General features: G+C 40.0%; 1 protein-coding gene across 12 annotated transcripts in view; it reads right to left on the bottom strand.

Annotated features, from left to right (window-relative positions):
• LOC145529023 (uncharacterized) overlaps window positions 1-17510 on the bottom strand; it is a 1122255-nt gene that overhangs the window by 968479 nt on the left and 136266 nt on the right. The window contains exons 3-4 of one of the 12 annotated variants that reach the window (XR_014070845.1): window positions 12143-12236; window positions 9821-9927 (exon numbers count right to left, since the gene is read on the bottom strand). The exons of 10 other annotated variants lie outside the window; for them this stretch is intronic. The gene's annotated coding sequence lies outside the window, so the exon portion shown is untranslated. The remainder of the gene's footprint in view (window positions 1-9820; window positions 9928-12142; window positions 12237-17510) is intronic. One more of the 12 variants, XR_014070846.1, reaches the window with a different exon arrangement.

The raw sequence follows: 17510 nt of genomic DNA, 5'->3' as shown, positions 1-17510 counted from the left end.
ATACTTTGGCCACCTCATGCGAAGAGTTGACTCATTGGAAAAGACCCTGATGCTGGGAAGGATTGGGGTGAGGAGGAGAAGGGGACGACAGAGGATGAGATGGTTGGATGGCATCACCGACTCGATGGACATGGGTTTGGGTAAACTCCGGGAGTTGGTGATGGACAGGGAGGCCTGGCATGCTGCGATTCATGGGGTCGCAAAGAGTCGGACACAACTGAGTGACTGAACTGGTCTAAGAGTATCTTACTGATTTCAGCTCCATATAAATGCAGGCTCATGTTGTTCATATAAAGTCAGTATTATCAACAGAGCTAATTTCTCATATCTCAGTTACTAAAATATTCATTCCTTTGTTTATCTGCTCTTAAAATATGTAATAAAAGAATCCATTCATCAAAATGCTAAGTGGTTACATAGGGATTTGTTGTTGTTGTGTAGTCTCTAAGTCATGTCCAGCTCTTTTGCGACCCCACAGACTGTAGCCTGCCAGTTTCTTCTGTCTATGAGATTTTCTAGGCAAAGTTACTGGAGTGGTTTGCCATTTCCTTCTCCAAGGGATCTTTCCCACCCAGGCATCAAACCTGCATCTTCTGCATTGACAGGCACATTCTTTACCACTGAGTCACCAGGGAAGCAATTTCTAAAAGAATCATTATGAGGAGACTAAATGATACCAGTAAAGAAATCTGAAAGATATGTGTTACATAGAAAGATTTGATCATGATTATTACTATTACTAGTTTATTGTTGCTGTTATTATTAAGAAATCAGAAAATTGGTTTAAAACATCAACCTCGGAATTAAAGGCAAAAGATTTAATAGAATCTCCTCTTGGGCTGTTTCCACAAGGACTCTGAGTATGAGTAGGGGATAGAGGCTGACCTCTCCATTCAGCAGTGAAGGGAATGAGAAACAAGAATGTGGAGGGTTGACTGAATTAGTTGTCCCCCCACCCAAACCTTCTTGTACACTTGTCTTTGCCCTATAAGTTTGTATTGCTCTTCCACTCTAGGCAGGATATCCTGTTTCACCTTTAGTTTCTTGGCTCAGACAAGTGACTTGCTTTAGTTTGGGGGATATTATTAAGAAGAAGAGTGAAAAAGCACACATTTCCACTTGATTTTTATTCCTCTGCCTCTGCCACAAGAACATGCCCAAGCTAGCCTGCTAAAGGATGAGACATGGAACAGAGCCTCAGTTGTCCTAGCTGAGACTTTCCTAGATTAGATTATAAGCCATCCAACACTAGAATAGTGAGAGATCGCAATCATGATCAGTCAATACATGAATTACCCAAGCCAAGGCCAAAAGCACCATCCAGTTCACCTGAAAATGCATAAGCTAAATAAATGTACTGCTTTAGTCACTGAGTTCTGGGTGGTTGTCACACAGCATTATGGTGACACTAGGGCCTCCCTTGTAGCACAGTCAGTAAAGAATCTGCTTGCAGTGCAGGATACCCAAGTTCAATCCCCGGGTTAGAAAGATCCCCTGGAGAAGGAAATGGCAGCCCATTCCAATATTCTTGCCTGGAGAATCCCATGGACAGAGGAGCCTGGCAGGCTACAGTCCATGGGGTTGCAAGAGTCAGACACTACTTAGTAACTAAACCGCCATCACCACGAAACTAATACAGAATTTGATATGGTGCTGAGAAGAAACAGTGAGAAGACAGATGTCATAGGTCCTTGTTGGTGAAAAAGACTATACAAAGTGATAAAATAAATATTAAAAGTAAAATATTAAAATTATCCAGGGGCTGGGTGCTCGCCTTTTCATGCATTAAGAAACAAAGGACTGTGTCCCACTACAAACTCAGTCTTGGAAAATCTAAGGAATGAATTGAGCAGCAGCAGCTTGAAAACAGAAGGAAAACCAGGCAGAAGGCCTGGATGTGCAGCAAGTGGGAAAGGAGAATGGGGGAAATTAGCCTGGCCCTGAAAAAGTCCTTTGGGTTCAACAGAAGAAAGCTCCAAATGCTTCCCCAGTACTTATTCTAACAGATTTCCTTGGATCATTCTAATCTTTCAGTCAAGCAAATAGCATTATTTTTTAAATGCTCTTTCTCTTTTGCATGAGCACATGCTCAGTCACTTCAAACATGTCCAACTCTTGGCAACCCAATGGACTGTAGCCCAACAGGCTCCTCTGTCCATGGGATTCTCCAGGCAAGAATACTTGTGGGTTGCCATGCCTTCCTCTAGGGGATCGTCCCAAACCAGGGATGGAGTCCACGTCTCCTGTATTGGCAGGCAGATTCTTTACCTCTGAGCCACCGAGGAAGATTTTATTAGTCTTTCTCTTTCTAAGAGTGTCTTTCTCTCTTATTAGTGTCCTATTCATTTTCATCATTGAAAATCTTACTTCCTTTCTTCTCACCTTACTATTGCAAAATAACCATTTTTCTAGCCTAACCTAGTCCACTCTCCCATCATGAAATCTACTGTTAATACTGCTACCAGATAATTTTTAAAGCAAATTTAATCATGTTTCTTTGCTGTCAAAAAATCTTTAGTGGCTAATTGCTTGTTAAATTACCTATACTTGGATCATCTTTTCATTTAGGACTCTCCAAGAAGTAGCTACAACCTTCCATTCCAGGATGGATAGATAGATGGAAGGCTAGACAGATGGATAAGTAAACAGATAGACAGATAGATGACAGGTAGATAGATAGAAAGAAAGGAAATAGAATCAGAACTTAAACTATTAGTCACAAGAACAAGTTGATTTTGTTTGGGGTTACAAATGTGACTTAGTAGGGGTGGCTTTATGTACATATTTCTGAGCTCCATATTTAGAGCTCTGAGGAGCACTGAGACTGTAATTCAGTAATCTTAACTTCAACTTTACATTGAAATCACCTGAAGGGCTTAATAAATATTCATGTTTGGATTCTGAACTGATCGTTATGGAAAATCGAGATTTTTTTTTTTTAATTCCACTGCTATAACTGAACTTTGCTGGAGAATTTTTCTTTCTTTTCTAGTCTTAACAAAGGTGACTGGCCCTTGTACTTTATTGTATAATGCAATGGGAAATATCCAATCTTTTTTTTTATATTGAAGTGTAGTTGATTTGGGCTTCTCAAGTAGCTCAGCTGGTAAAGAATCCACCTGCAGTGCAGGAGACCCCATTTCGATTCCTGGGTTGGGAAGATCCCCTGGAGGAGAGCATGGCAACCCACTCCAGTATTTGTGCCTGAAGAATCCCCATGGACAGAGGAGCCTGTTGGGCTGCAGCCCATGGGGTCACAAAGAGTCGGACATGACTGAGTAAGTACAGCACAGCATATAGTTGATCTACAATGTTGTGCTAGTTTCTGGTGTACATCAAAGTGATTCATTTATTTATATATTTCATATTCTTTTCCACTGTAGTTTATTATAAGATATTGAATATAGTTCCCTGTGCTATATAATAGGACATTATTGTTTATCTGTTTTGTGGATAGTAGTGTGCATCTGCTAATCCAAATTCCTAATTTATCCCTCCCCCACCCCATTTCCCTTTTGGTAACTATAAATTTATTTTATATATCCATGAGTCTGTTTCTGTTTTGCAAACAAGTTAATTTGTGTCATATTTTAGATTCCACATATAAGTAATATAATATGGTATTTGGTACTAAAGATTTAAGTACCGAATCTTAATTTATAAGCACATTTCAGAGTGTTGGTATCTGTAGAATAGAAATGTGGACTGTGTACTCTATCTTCTTTCTACTGTTTCTCTAGAATTCTTTTGTAATAATGGCAAGAGAAAGAATGAGAATTTTGTTTCCATTAGATGCAAACTGACGGTGTCCATATGATATGCAATAAGAGGAAACTTAAAAGACACTAACTGATTGGGTTGTGAGTGCCAGCCTGCCCCAGTCATGTAAAAGCAGATGACCTAGCACATACAAGGCTGTTTGCTCTGCAGAGACCACGTTTTAGCTGCCCCAATTATTGCCGTATATGAATATTTTAAACTTGGACATCAGCATGGCATTCTAATTCCATTTGCTCACACATCTTAAAACAGGGTATCTCAGTGGTTTCAATGAGAATCTATTACTTCTGAGAAGAAAAAGAGCAGTTTTCCACAGGGCAAGCTTGACGATTCTATCTTCAGACTATGTCAGTCCCCTGAGGGACAAATCCAAGGGACTGAATGACTGCAGGATTAGACTGTGTGGTTCTAGTTTTTTGGTAGGTTTTTTTTTTTTTTTTTAACTCACCCATTCATTCTTCCCCTTGGCCCCCAGCTAGAACTGACAGAAAAGTTTTTTGGAAAAGAATTGGATCACACCACCAAAATCAGTTAAAAGCTCTAGTTTTTCCAGTAGTCATATATGGATGTGAGAGTTGGACTATAAAGAAAGCTGAGCGCCGAAGAATTGATGCTTCTGAACTGTGGTGCTGGAGAAGACTCTTGAGAGTCCGGTGGACAGAAAGGAGATCCAACCAGTCAATCCTAAAGGAAATCAGTCCTGAATATTTACTGGAAGGACTGATGCTGAAGCTGAAACTTTAATACTTTGGCCACCTGATGCAAAAAACTGATTCATTTGAAAAGACCCTGATGCTGGGAAAAGTTGAAGGCAACGGGAAAAGGAAGCAGCAGCGGCTGAGATGGTTGGATAGTATCACTGACTCAATGGACATGAGTTTGACCAAGCTCCAGGAGTGGTTGATGGACAAGGAAGCCTGGCATGCTGCAGTCCATGGAGTCGCAGAGTCGGACATGTCTTAGCAACTGAACTGAACTGGATCATAATCAGTAGAAAGATGTGTGTGGCTAATTAGTTCCTTCCCTCATCCCCTTCACATGATCCTATGAAGCTCAGGTTACTGCTGTCTTGGCCAATACTTTTTTTGAAGGCACTAATGGTACCTGCCTGTTGGGAGTTTACTGTACCTTCTGCCTCAAGTGAACAGCAAAAAATATGACTTTCTTAATGATTTTTGATCTACATGATAATAGATCTTTTGGCCCTAAAATATAGTCCAACTCTTTTAAGTTTTATAAAATCCTCTGTGCCAAAACTTACACCAAGTTCCCCAGGAGGCTGGGCCAACAGTAGATTCAGGTGGTACCTCCCACTTCACAGCGACTTCTTTGTCCCCCAGGACACCCCCAATATTTAGAGCAGCCTCTTTTTTCTCCTTCATCAAACAAGTCATAAATCTAGTATCTGGGAGCCAAATTCCCAGGTCAAAGATCCCAACGGCCACCTCAAAATCACTGCATGTCCTTGTGATGGTTTGAATCACTTATACAGGGCATTTCTTCCTGATTTCCTTTGGCCAATCATCTTGCTTTGCCTGACTCTGAGTTTATATTTGGTTTATCTCAGGGTCCTTTCCCTGTGTGTGCACAGATTTCTTAACCAAGATGGATTCTAGCAAAGAGGTCTATGGGTAGATTAAAACCACTTACTATGAGGGGATGTCTCTTCCCTTTCGACCTTTGAGGAGCCTTTTGTGCATATATGTAGTCAAGAAAGTCTCCTTGACCTCAAGACTGAGAAATATGTGGTCTCTTATCTGGACAGGGCTCAGCTCCTCTCTTGCTCCTGCTATTATTTTCATCTTGGGAGTTTCTGTCCACAGGAGACTAACTCCAGATGTTCAGCCTGAAACCCATCTATCTCCTGCCTCAAGACAGCTGAAACACAATGACCTTGACTTCCAGGAAGCACTGTTGTTTCATTGAGAGGATCTGTGAGACACACCATTAATCTCTTTTAAAGGGCCCTTCATGTGACTGAATACTACCCTGGGGCATGACCTTTGGTTTTAACAGAAGTTTTGACAGTCACATCCTTTACTTCTTCTTTAGACTGCTGCTCTCCTGGCAGTGCTCTAGATTTGATCTTTGATCAAAAGTTATTTCTTAATTTTGGTACCAGTTGTCATCAGGAAAAATAGAATTTTCAAAACTATCAAGTCTTGGCTCTTTTATACTTTTTATCCCTACTTTAATTTAATTTGTTCTTCTCCTATCTTACTATAAGCAGCAAGAAAAAACTGGACAGCACCTTCAATACTTAGCTTGGAAATTTCCTAAGCTAGACCACCCAGTTCACAAAGTACATTTTCTACATTTCACATTACTACAAGAAATGATGTTTCTAAGCTTTCTGCCACTAAATAACAAAGATTTCCCTTTTATTCAATTTTTGCCGCCATTCATCCTCAGCCTTATAAAACCTAAAAGGGTGGGATGGGGTAGGGGACAGGAGGGAGGCTCAAGAGGAAAGGGACATATGTATACTTATGATTGGCTCACATTGTTATATGATGGAAACCAACATAACATTGTAAAGCAATTATTCTCAAATGAAAAATAAATTTATAAATAAATAAACAAAAGACCAAGAAGACTCTATTAACAGCTTCTTCAGGAACTTTAGAATTTCACTAACATTTTGCTCAAATTCCAGTTCTAAAAACACTTCTACATTGTAGGCTTTCATTGTGGCAGCACTCTATTTCTGGACACCAAAATCTGTATTTATAATTGCTGCATAACAAATTACACCAAGAATTAGCAGCTTAAACCAACAAATATTTATTATTTCATTGTTTCTGGAGGTCAGTAATCAGAAGCAATTTGGCTACATAATTTTAACTGAGTGTCTCATGCCTCACAGTCAAGCTGACAGCTAAGGCTACTACTATGACAAGATTCAACCATTTATCTGGGAATAAGATATCTACTTCCAAGTTCTTATGACTATCGGCAGGCTTTAGTTACTCATGGATTTTCATACTGAGGGCCTCAGTTCTTCTCCACACCATCTGGGCCTCTCTATACGGCTGTTCAAACCATGGCACTTTGCTTCCCCTGGCATAAGAGTTCTGAAAGAGAGAGTGTACACACCCAAGATTGAAGTCACCATCTTTTTTACCTAACCTCAAAAGAAACATCCCCCTGCTTCCACCTTTAGAGGTGGATCAATAAGTTCAGCCCACACTCAAGGAGAGAAGTTTACATAAGGGCATGAACACCAGGAAGGGGTGGTCATTATGGACCATTTTAGAAGTTGCCTTTCACACAGACCCCAAAATAAGAGATGGAGACCATGTGGCAAGACAGAAGTAAAGATCACCTGATGAATTTCCAGTCTCATGAGAGATGGCAGTTTCCAGTAGTTGCCTTCTGTAAGATGGTTTCTGAACATTTAAAATAAATGCACCTACTCTTTAGCAAGCTCAACTGAATTACTGCTCTTTATAACCAAATTATTCCTGAGACTAAATCCTATTTTCTTGCAGAATCTGTACCCTAGCTTTGAGACTGAAAGCAAATGTAATGCACCCCCCTACAATCAAAACAAGACTCACAGTGTCTGAACTGACCTGCAGATACTGTAGATCAAGCATGTTCTGTATTCTGCTGACCCTGTCAGCAAAAAGCTCTCTGGCAGCACATTAAGGACAGCACACTTATATTATAAGCTGCACTTTTAATTTCTGTGACATGTAATGAGGCAGTCTCACTAGTCAGAATATCTTATTAGGTCATAATGTGTTAAACATGGTTTAATCAAGAGCTGCCATTAGATAGCTTCCCAGTGAACCTCGGATGTAAGAAGATCATATAACAAATCATCTGTGGAATCCCTCTGAAACTGTGCTAAGAAAGACAGGTCAGTTATCCAGTGCAAGTAATAATACCCTCATAACTAGTAATAATAATGATGAAAACAGCTAACATTTATTGAGCACATAAAGGTTCTCTTATAACTAAAAATGGCTATACCAGAAATGCCCATCATTTTCTACTCACACATATACACACTTTTTAGAAAACTTACTAAACTAAACTAGACCAAGAAAGAGAATTTGCATGTAGTAGTTACTAAGTGCAACTACCTGAAATGTTACACAATCTTCACAATCCTAAAACTCAGCTACCATTATATCCCCATTTCAAAGCTGTTGCTTTGAACTAAACTAAACTAAACTTTGAACTAAAGTTTAGTAACATTGAGCAACCAGTCCAAGAGCTAATAACTTGCTTCCTGATAGTCATACCCTAGGTTGTTCCCTTTCACATTGTGTCAGGGATGGTCTGTGGGGTCAATCATTATGGCAAAAGTAATGATGAGGGGCTTTCCAGGTGGTGCAGTGGTAAAGAACCTTCCTGCCAATGCAGGAGATGTAAGAGACACAAGTTTGATCCCTGGGTCAGGAAGATCCCCTGAAGGAGGGCATGGCAACCCATTCCAGTATTCTTGCCTGGAGAATCCCATGAACAGAGGAGCCTGGCAGGCTACGGTTCATAGGGTCACACAGAGCAGGACACGACTGAAGAGACAGCACACAATGGTGAGTGACTTCTGATGCTGGGTCATAAAAACAATTTCATCAACTTCTACTTTGCTCTCTTGGATCACTACTTATCAGTCAAGCCAGATGCCATACTGTGAGAATACACAAGTCAAAAGAAGAGGGCCATGTGGCAAAGAACTGAGGCCTCTTAACCACCATTGTTTAACTTGCTAGCAATGCCAGTGATCCATTTTGGAAATGAATCCTCTAGCTCCACTTGATTCATGAGGTGACAATAGCCCTAACTAGCCTCTTGACTGTAACCTCATGAGACACCCTAGGCCAGAACTGCCCAGGTGAACCACTCCCAAATTCCTGACCTACAGAAACTGTAAGATAGTAAATGTTGTTTTCTTGTTAGACATAAATAGATAACTGACATAAATGAAACTGGGTGCTCCCATATCAAATTCTCTTATAGATTGTAGTCAGGATGTTTGCCAAGGCTGAGGTTTCCATCTGAAGGGTTGACGGGAAATGACCTGTTTCTACATTCATTCATGCAGCTGTTGGCAAGAATTCAGTTCTTTGCTGGTTATTGGACAGAGACTTCCTTCACTCTCTTATCAATGGGCCTCTCCATAAGGCAGCTTGAGACATGGCAGCTAGCTGTCCTCCCTTAGAGCAAATCCAGGGAAGTCCTTAGAGGCAAATAAGAGAGAATAAAAGGAGAGTACCCAAAATGAAAGCCATAGTCTCTTTGTAATGTACTCTCAGAAGGGATATCATACCCAGCCTGCCGTATTGTATTTCCTAAAAGTTGGTGATCAAATCCAGCTCACACTTTAGGAGAAGAGATTACACAAGAGTGTGAATACCAGGAAGTGGGCATCATTGGGGGTCATTCCCCACACTGGGCATACCACACTTGGTTATGGCCCCAGTGGGTTGGGTTGATGCTTTTCAGCATTATACTCTCTGCCTCTCTTGATCTAGTTGTGGATTCCAGTCATAGAGGTAGATCCCAAGCATTGGGCATGCCCTATAATCAAAGCACTCCTCTCCAGGATATTCACAGAAGGGTGGATACGCTGCAGGCTGCTTCTTAGTCACTCCCATATTACAGCTGTTTCTACTCCCCAATCATAGTTATACCTCAGGTCCCTGTTTAATCAGCTGAGCTCAGACTCTATCCCTTCACTCTTCAAAGTACTACCAACTCAAGACTTTATTAACAGACAGCTTTACTGACGGCTCCAGGCTAACTGAAATTATGTACTGCCTCTCAGCAGATGTCTTCAAAATTGAACATTAGCCAGTTCTGTCCTTAAAATTATTTCAGTCCCCTAAGCACTGGCAACTTCTCAGAGATCACCTTTCAAAGAGGTTCCACTTGGGACTTTGTTCCTCACTCTTTAGAGGCAGCACACAGGGTTGTGCCAATTGTGCTCTGCACAAGAGTGCTTGGCTAAATGGGTGAGTAGAGGACTACACTTCAGCTCATATTCTGCTCCACAATCTGAGGCACATGTCTTATAGCAGGGCCTCACCTGCCTGATGCTGCACAAAGCGCCATCTGGGCTAGTTGAAGCTCTCTGCCCTTTTACACTGCTTTCCAGGCCACCTTCTCTGACGTCTAAGCTATTCTTGGAAACTCCTATGACAAGAAAGAAAAAAAAAAATGATGAAAAGCCTACTATTAATCACAATTTACAAATTCAAAGAAAAGTGAATCCTAGAAGTTAAAGCACTTTTTTTTCTGCTGAGCACATAATTTTTAATGTAATGGTTTTTCACAGACTTGATGAAAGAGTTCGGTGGAGAGTGTGAAGATGAAAAATTAGAAAAAACTTGGGAAAAGCTAAATTCCTTTGTTTAAGGAAAGGGGTATAAAAATATTGGTGGATATGAAAATACTGGCAACCCACTCCAGTGTTCTTGCCTAGAAAAATCTATGAACAGAGGAGCCTGGAGGGTTACAGTCCATGGGGTCGCAAAGAGTAGGACATAACTGAGCACAAACAAACAAGGGCCCACCCTAAATCCAGAGTGATCTCATCTCAAAATCCACAGTTTACAGGTGCAAAGACTGTTTTTCCAAATAAGGTCACCTTTGCAGATTCTGGGGGTTACAATTTGGGCATACCTTTGGGGAGCACTATTAAACCTGCTATAATTTGGTTTGAGTCTGGAACCAGGAGCTAGAGGCTGCATGGAGACTGAGAAGAGCTACTTTGCAGATAAAAGATATATCTGATGGGCTTTTCTTTTTTTGGAATGAAATGCTGTTCTCCTGAGACTTAAAACACACTTTCATCTTCCTAAAGTTTACATTACTCACAATTTCCTAGTGATATGTGTTTGCTTGGATAGGAGACAGGGATAGAAGTGACACTATAGAAATGTTTGGGTTAAAAACTCTAAATTTCTTACTCTATTTCACAGAACACTTTAGTTCTCACATTTCTTCAAATTCTTGTGCATACCCTGAGGCCTACATTCCCATAGCCTCATCAAAAAGATTTGTGCTAAACCAAAGGCAATATGTCCTACTCCTATAAGAAGAGGCTGTCATCAGTGGTTATTTAAATAACAATTATTCTTCTCTATCAAATAAACTTAAAACTCCCCACCAAATTACTAATGTGCATCAGGTTAAGTAACTTTGGTTGAATCTCTGGAATTTTCATACATATCATGTCATCAAATAACCTAAGAAAAGCAGTATTATTCTCCCATTTTACAGATGAGGGAGTAACAGCTTAGGGAGGTTTAATAACTTCTAGAAGGTAATAAAGTAAGAAGTAGAAACAAACAGAAATCAGTTCTCTGACACTATAACTCCACTTTTTTCCCTTCAGCATATATCTCCACAGAAATAGTTTGGTCTCAGGTGAAGCATCAGCAAAGAGCTATCAATACAGAGTATATACAAAATGCTTGAATTCCTCAGACCAACAAATAATGAGCTTGCTTGTGTTCTGTGTCCCTATTTTATGAGCTCCAAGATAGATTGAAAGCTTAGGGGCACATTGTCCTCAGGAGGAAGATTCATGGGCATTCAAAATGACCAAATATTTAACATACCCAAACCTGTGCCCATGGCATGATTTGCACCCAGTATGATAATTTGCATGAAACAGAATTTTTAATTTAAGAGTTTCGGCTGAGGCTCTGAGTTAGAATAGATAGTTAAATACCAAAGTGATTTTTGAGAAAAAAACTGTATGCATATTTTCAAGACGTTATCCAAAGACCAGATCAAAGTCTGGTTTGTACCCATAGGGAGATGTAAAATATTTGAAAAAGTACAGTTGGGGAGAGGACTCTGTGAGAAAGATGAGGATGTTGTATTAGGAGCTCTAACCCTTCAGATAACTAAAAAGAAAGGATGAAGAGGTTTCTGCTCCTTCACCTCAAGCTTACAGCGAAAAGTGCTTCCATTAGATCACCATGAGAGATGGAGATCTGACTTTTAACAGCTTAGGACACAAAGGTTGGCCTCTCCCTAGGAACACTTGGAGAGCTACTTTGGTATCAAAGCAAAGAGGGATTGTTGCTGCATATGAAAGGTATCTGCATTTGCAGTCAAATCATATGTGAGTATTGAGTGTACACCAGACATGGGTCTCACAGGAGTCAGCTGATAGCCTGCCTAAGTCAACTACCTGGAAGGGTCATCGGGATCCAACAGCAAGAGACTATCATATCTCACGAGTCATGCTTGTTCATACCCCAGTTACAAATGAAACAAAGTTTGAAGAGGTCCAATCAGAGTTTTGTCTTCAAAAAAAAGAAAGCTTTTCTTGGTTTAGAACACTTCAGCCACAAAAATTACTTTGAAAATGATTAGACTTCATAGCTGACTTTACCTCACAAATTACCCATATGTTCCAGCTCGTGTTACAATTTCTTTGGGGAGCATTAAAATGAATTTTCAATTTTCTCACTCAATTTCTTCTATCTCTGCTGAAAATAAGAGATGACATCGTATGATAAGAGCAAATCACTTTAAATTAGACCGACTTGACATTTGTCTTGCAGTCAATCAAATGCTGATCAAATACATTTTTCCCCCATAGAAAAACAAACTGTAGATAATTAATAAAGAAGCACTTCTTATATTTCTCAAAATATAAAGGTTTGTTTTAAAATTCCCCTATTTTAAATATTCTGTCAAACTGATAAGCTGTGAATTTTATCACTTTATCACATTGTCAAAACAAGAAAAAAAAAACAATAAATTTATTTCTGAAGAATAAACACAATAAGGTTTCTGTTGTAATACATTTCTTTAAAATGTAGAACTGTAATTATTTCAAATAGTCCATGAAAATTAGCCTTTACTGATCAGTAGATTTTGTTTCTGTGACTTTTTGTCAGTAGAACATAATTTTATGCAGAACTTTCAAATCCATGTTCAGAACACAAAATGCTTTAAAAATATTTTGAGAGAACTAATATAAGATTTATATTTAGCAGAAATTCCAAAAATAAAAGCACATGTTACAAAGTTAAATATTAGATTTAGAGCAAATAATGAATAATATATACTATGAACTCAAAGTGTGTTAAAGAATTTGCTGATGAAGTAAATGTTTATGAATAAATAAATGTGAACCTTACAAGATATGTCTGTCACATACTCTCTGAAATTATGCAGAGGCAGAAAAAAAATTGTAAAATTCACAAATACATGGAAATTAAACAACACATTCCTGAACAATCCATGGGTCAAAAAATAAAAGGTAACTTTGATACAAATGAAAATGGGAACACAACCCACCAAAACATGCAATGCAAAAGAAACTGTTCTAAGAGGGAAGTTGATAATAAAAAATGCCTACATTAAGAAAGGAAGAAAGATCACAAATACACAATGTAACTTTACACTACAAGGAACTTAAAAAAAAAAGAAGAAGAAGAAAAATAAACTAAGCCCAAAGTTAGTAGAAGGAAAGAAATAACAAAGATTGGAGCAGAAATAAACAGAATTGAGACTAGAAAAGCAACAGAAATGATAGAAGAAACTGAGCTGGCGGCAGGGAAATGTCTCCGCAGTGCACCCACAGGTTTCAGCAATGCAGCAGGGGAGTGCCTTGCCTGTTGTGCACACATCAGCCTTAGGAGTGGGAAAACCAGGCAACCACTCACACTTGCCTGCTCCAGCCAGGGAGTGGGGGAGTACTGCAGGGCAGTGAGATAGTGCCCTGCCCACTCAGCCCTGCCTGTCTTAGCAAGGCAGTAGAAGGGTGCCACCTCCAAGCCCATTTACCTGCTAAGCAGGGTAGGTGGAGAGTGCAGTAAGGGCATCCACCAGCACCTCCATCGCCAAGGAGACTTTCAACTGACTCTTCACAGATGATTCTACATTAGCAAATGAGTCCCCTTTCCATACAGGAGGCATTTTTCAAACTGCTCTTTCTTTGCTGGGTCTCAGAGCAAGTGAGACTGCAGGCAAGCCCTTTGGAAGAGGAACCTCAGTTTCCTACAGTACTTTGAGTCCTTGGACATTAGCCCCATTGGTTTTCTAACAGACATTTTAGGGGTTCACCTCTCCAGTGCAGACCCCATCAGCGTCCCCTGATGTGGGACACCAAGCCCTCAGTCCTCTGGAAGAAGCACAGGACTAGTGAAATTGTTCTGTATTGTGTGTTGCTGTGCCAGGGGTGGAGTTTTGCTTAGACTGTGTTTCTGCCTTTCCTACTCAACCTGATACAGTCCTTTTATCTTTTATTGTGGAGAAGCAGTTTGTCTAGTTTTCAGATCTTCTTCAGAGGGAAATGATACCTATGTAACTACAGATTTGGTGTGTCCATAGGAGGAAGTAAGTTCAGGACCTTCCTACACTGCCATCTGGGACCACCACCCCCTCCAGGTAATTCTGATATAAACTAAAGTTTGAGAACCAGTGGGTTAGCCCAAGACAACACAAGCATTTGAGTGCATATGCACAGTACCTCACAGCCTTATAGATTTTGGGGGAAAGGGAGGGCAGGAAGAAAGAAATGCCCCAAGATGACATGATGAGCTAAGGTATCCTATAAAAAAAATTTTAACTTGAAGAACTGAAAGTTAGGACTTCCCTGGTGATCCAGTGGTTAAGAATTCACCTTGCAATGCAGGGGACACAGGAAGATCCCACATGCTGCAGAGCAACCGAGCCCAAGTACCACAACTACTGAGCCTGAGCACCTAGGGCCCCTGTTCTACAAGAAGAGAAGCCACTGCAATGAGAAGCCTGCTTACTGCAAAGAGTATCCCTGACTTCAACGAAGAGTAGCCCCGCCGCAACTAGAGAAAACATGGGCATAGCCACAAAGACCCAGTGCAACCAAAAATAAATTTTAAAAAAAGAAGAGCTGAAATTTAGATAGTTATGGGCTTCCCAGGTGGTGCTACTGGTAAAGTAGCCTGTCTGTGCAGGAGACATGAGACCCAGGTTTGTTCCGTAAGTCAGGAAGATCCCTTGGAGAAGGACATGACAACCCACTCCAGTATTCTAACCTGGAGAAACCTGTGGACAGAGGAGCCTGGCAGGCTATGGTCCATAGGGTCACAAAGAGTCCAACATGGCTGAAGCGACTTAGCAGAAGATAGATTTAACCCTCTCAAAATCAGAAATATATTAAAAATAATTAAGGAATGTTCAATTTATTTTATGCTCATCATATGATATTTTTAGTTATTTGTCACAGACTTCCTTTTCCATTCTTTCTCCTTTGGTTTAGGGAAGGCACCATGGTTAAGCACAGCGGTTCTGGAGCCAGATACTTCTAACTTCAAACCCCAGCTCCCTCACTATATTAACTATGCAACTTGGACATATAAACCTCTTTCCATTTGCTCATCTGCAAAAGTGTGTGTTTGTGTGTGCTCAGTCATGTCCAACTCTTTGTGACCCCATGGACTGTAGCCCACCAAACTCCTCTGTCCGTGGAATTTTCCAGGCAAAAATACTGAAGCAGGGTGCCATTTTCTACTCCAAGGAATCTTCCCAACCCAGGGGTCAAACCTGCATCTCTTACATCTCCTGCATTGGCAGGTGGATTCTTTACCTTTCAGCCACCTGGGAAATCCTAAAAGTTCAGATGACATAATTTAGAATCAGTCCTCTACATAGCTCTTGATGAATCAATATTCTGTAACTAGTTTCCCATTTTAGTTTTTCAATTTTCTGACATTTTAGTGTATACATAAGTATGCACACATGCTCAGTTGTTCAGTCATGTCTGACTCTTTTCAACCCTATGGACTATAGCTTGCCATAGACTAGGCTCCTCTGTCTGTGGAATTTTCTAGGCAAGAATACTGCAGTGGGTTGCCATTTCCCACTCCAGGGTTATCTTCCCGACCCAGGGATCAAATTTGTGTCTCTTGTGTCTCCTGCACTGGCAGGCAGATTCTTCACCACTGCACCACCTATGACTAGAGTCTGCAAACGTAGGCATATAATAATTGAACCTCTTTCACAGAGTTGCTATAAGTGTTAAATAAATTCATACATGTAAAGCACTTGGTCCTCTATACATAGTAAGTTCTACATAAGTATAAGCTATTTAATATGCATTCACTTTTCCACTTCAATCAGATTTTAAGTTATTTGCATCTTAACTCATTATGTTTTAATAAAAGAATTTTGTTTAAAATCTATATTTTTAGTACATGGCATTGATTTAGTGATTTCAGTTTAGCATAAAAAAAAATGTGACAATATCTTGTTGAAGTACTGGAAGATCCTTAACAATCTTTATTTTATTTTAGTTGTTGAATTTAGTTGTGTTTGAAGGTAATTTATAGCGGTAAGTATTTGGGGGATTATATAAAGGTTTGATACTTGAAGAGTTTAAAGCTCTTATCAAAGGGAGAAACTAGCTGAATAGAAACAAGTTTAATTTAAAAAAAAAATGTGATGTGGCTACAGAAGTGTGTGTGTGCATGCTAAGTTGTTTCAGTCACATCCAACTCTTTATAACCCCATGGACTGCAGCCTGCCAGCTCCTCTGTCCATGGGATTCTCCAGGCTAGAATACTGGAGTGGGTTGCCATGCCCTCCTCCAGGGGATCTTCCCAATCCAGTGATCAAACCTGTGACTCTTAAGCCTTCTGCATTGGCAGGCAGGTTCTTTACCACTAGTGCCACCTGGGAAGCCCCACAAAAGTATGCTTTGCATCTACAAATAAGAGTCACAGCAGTGAAAGTATGAAAAAAAAAAGTGTTGATTATTATGAATGTTTCCACAGGGCATACTGAGCCTACAATATTTTTCTTTCATTTCATTTGACTTTCTTCTTGGATATTTTTCTAGGATTTCTGTTAGCAGACTCATTGCACTTCAGCAAAATGTGTCCACTTCTTCCAAAGCACTTTTCTCAACCAGAGAGGGCATCAGATCACAAGAGGAGCTAATTCAATATATACATCCCTGCCATAGCCCAATCCTAAGGGCTCATGAGACTTTCTCAGAAGGGGTTGCAGGCATATGTACTTAGTAGAAGAGTCTCCTCAAGGGACTGGGATATTCTGCAACTCATCTCACCTTAAGCCCTCATCTTCCACCAACCATACACACACATAACTACAAACTACTGTTCTAAATGGTAGCTGGTTCTCCAACAGAAATATTCAAACCATGTGTTCCACACAAAATAGCACAGTATGCTTGTTCAAGTCTGAGGCTCTGGAGCCAGGCTGGGTTTGAACTCAGGCTCCTATATGTGTGATCTTGGCCAGTTCACCCTTTAATGCTACTGTTAATTATATCAGCTATAAGTAACATTGAGTGTTCTCTGTGTTCCAGGCATTGCAATAAACACTAAACATGGATTAATTCATTTCTACAACAAACCTATGAAGTTGGTGCTATTATTATCTCAATTTTACAGATAAGGAAATGGAGGCTTAGAGAAAAGACGAGTAATAGTTAACTTGTTTAAAATCATACACTCAAACAGTAATGGAGCTGGGATAGCCCCCAGGCTCTCTAACACTAGAGATCACGCACTTGGCCAATTCATTATATTGACTTTCTGGAACACAAAGAGAGCAAGAGAGAAAAACCTACTAAGAAAAACAGGAGCTCACAAGTCTAAAATGGAAATCAAAATGCAAAATGAATTGTAGTATCCTGGCACTGTGCCAGAAAATAAAAAGATCAGAAAAACAGGAATGGTGGATAATGTTCTAAGGAAAGTAATGGGGTGGTCGCCCATTAAGGCATTTTACTGATACAAAAGGGA

The sequence above is a fragment of the Giraffa tippelskirchi genome, chromosome 12 (assembly GCF_054371585.1).
Source record: "Giraffa tippelskirchi isolate mGirTip1 chromosome 12, T2T-mGirTip1v1.2.pri, whole genome shotgun sequence".
Classification (NCBI taxonomy): Eukaryota; Metazoa; Chordata; class Mammalia; order Artiodactyla; family Giraffidae; genus Giraffa; species Giraffa tippelskirchi.
The sequence above is the reverse complement of the archived record's forward strand: the minus strand, read 5'-3'. Positions and strand labels throughout refer to the sequence as shown.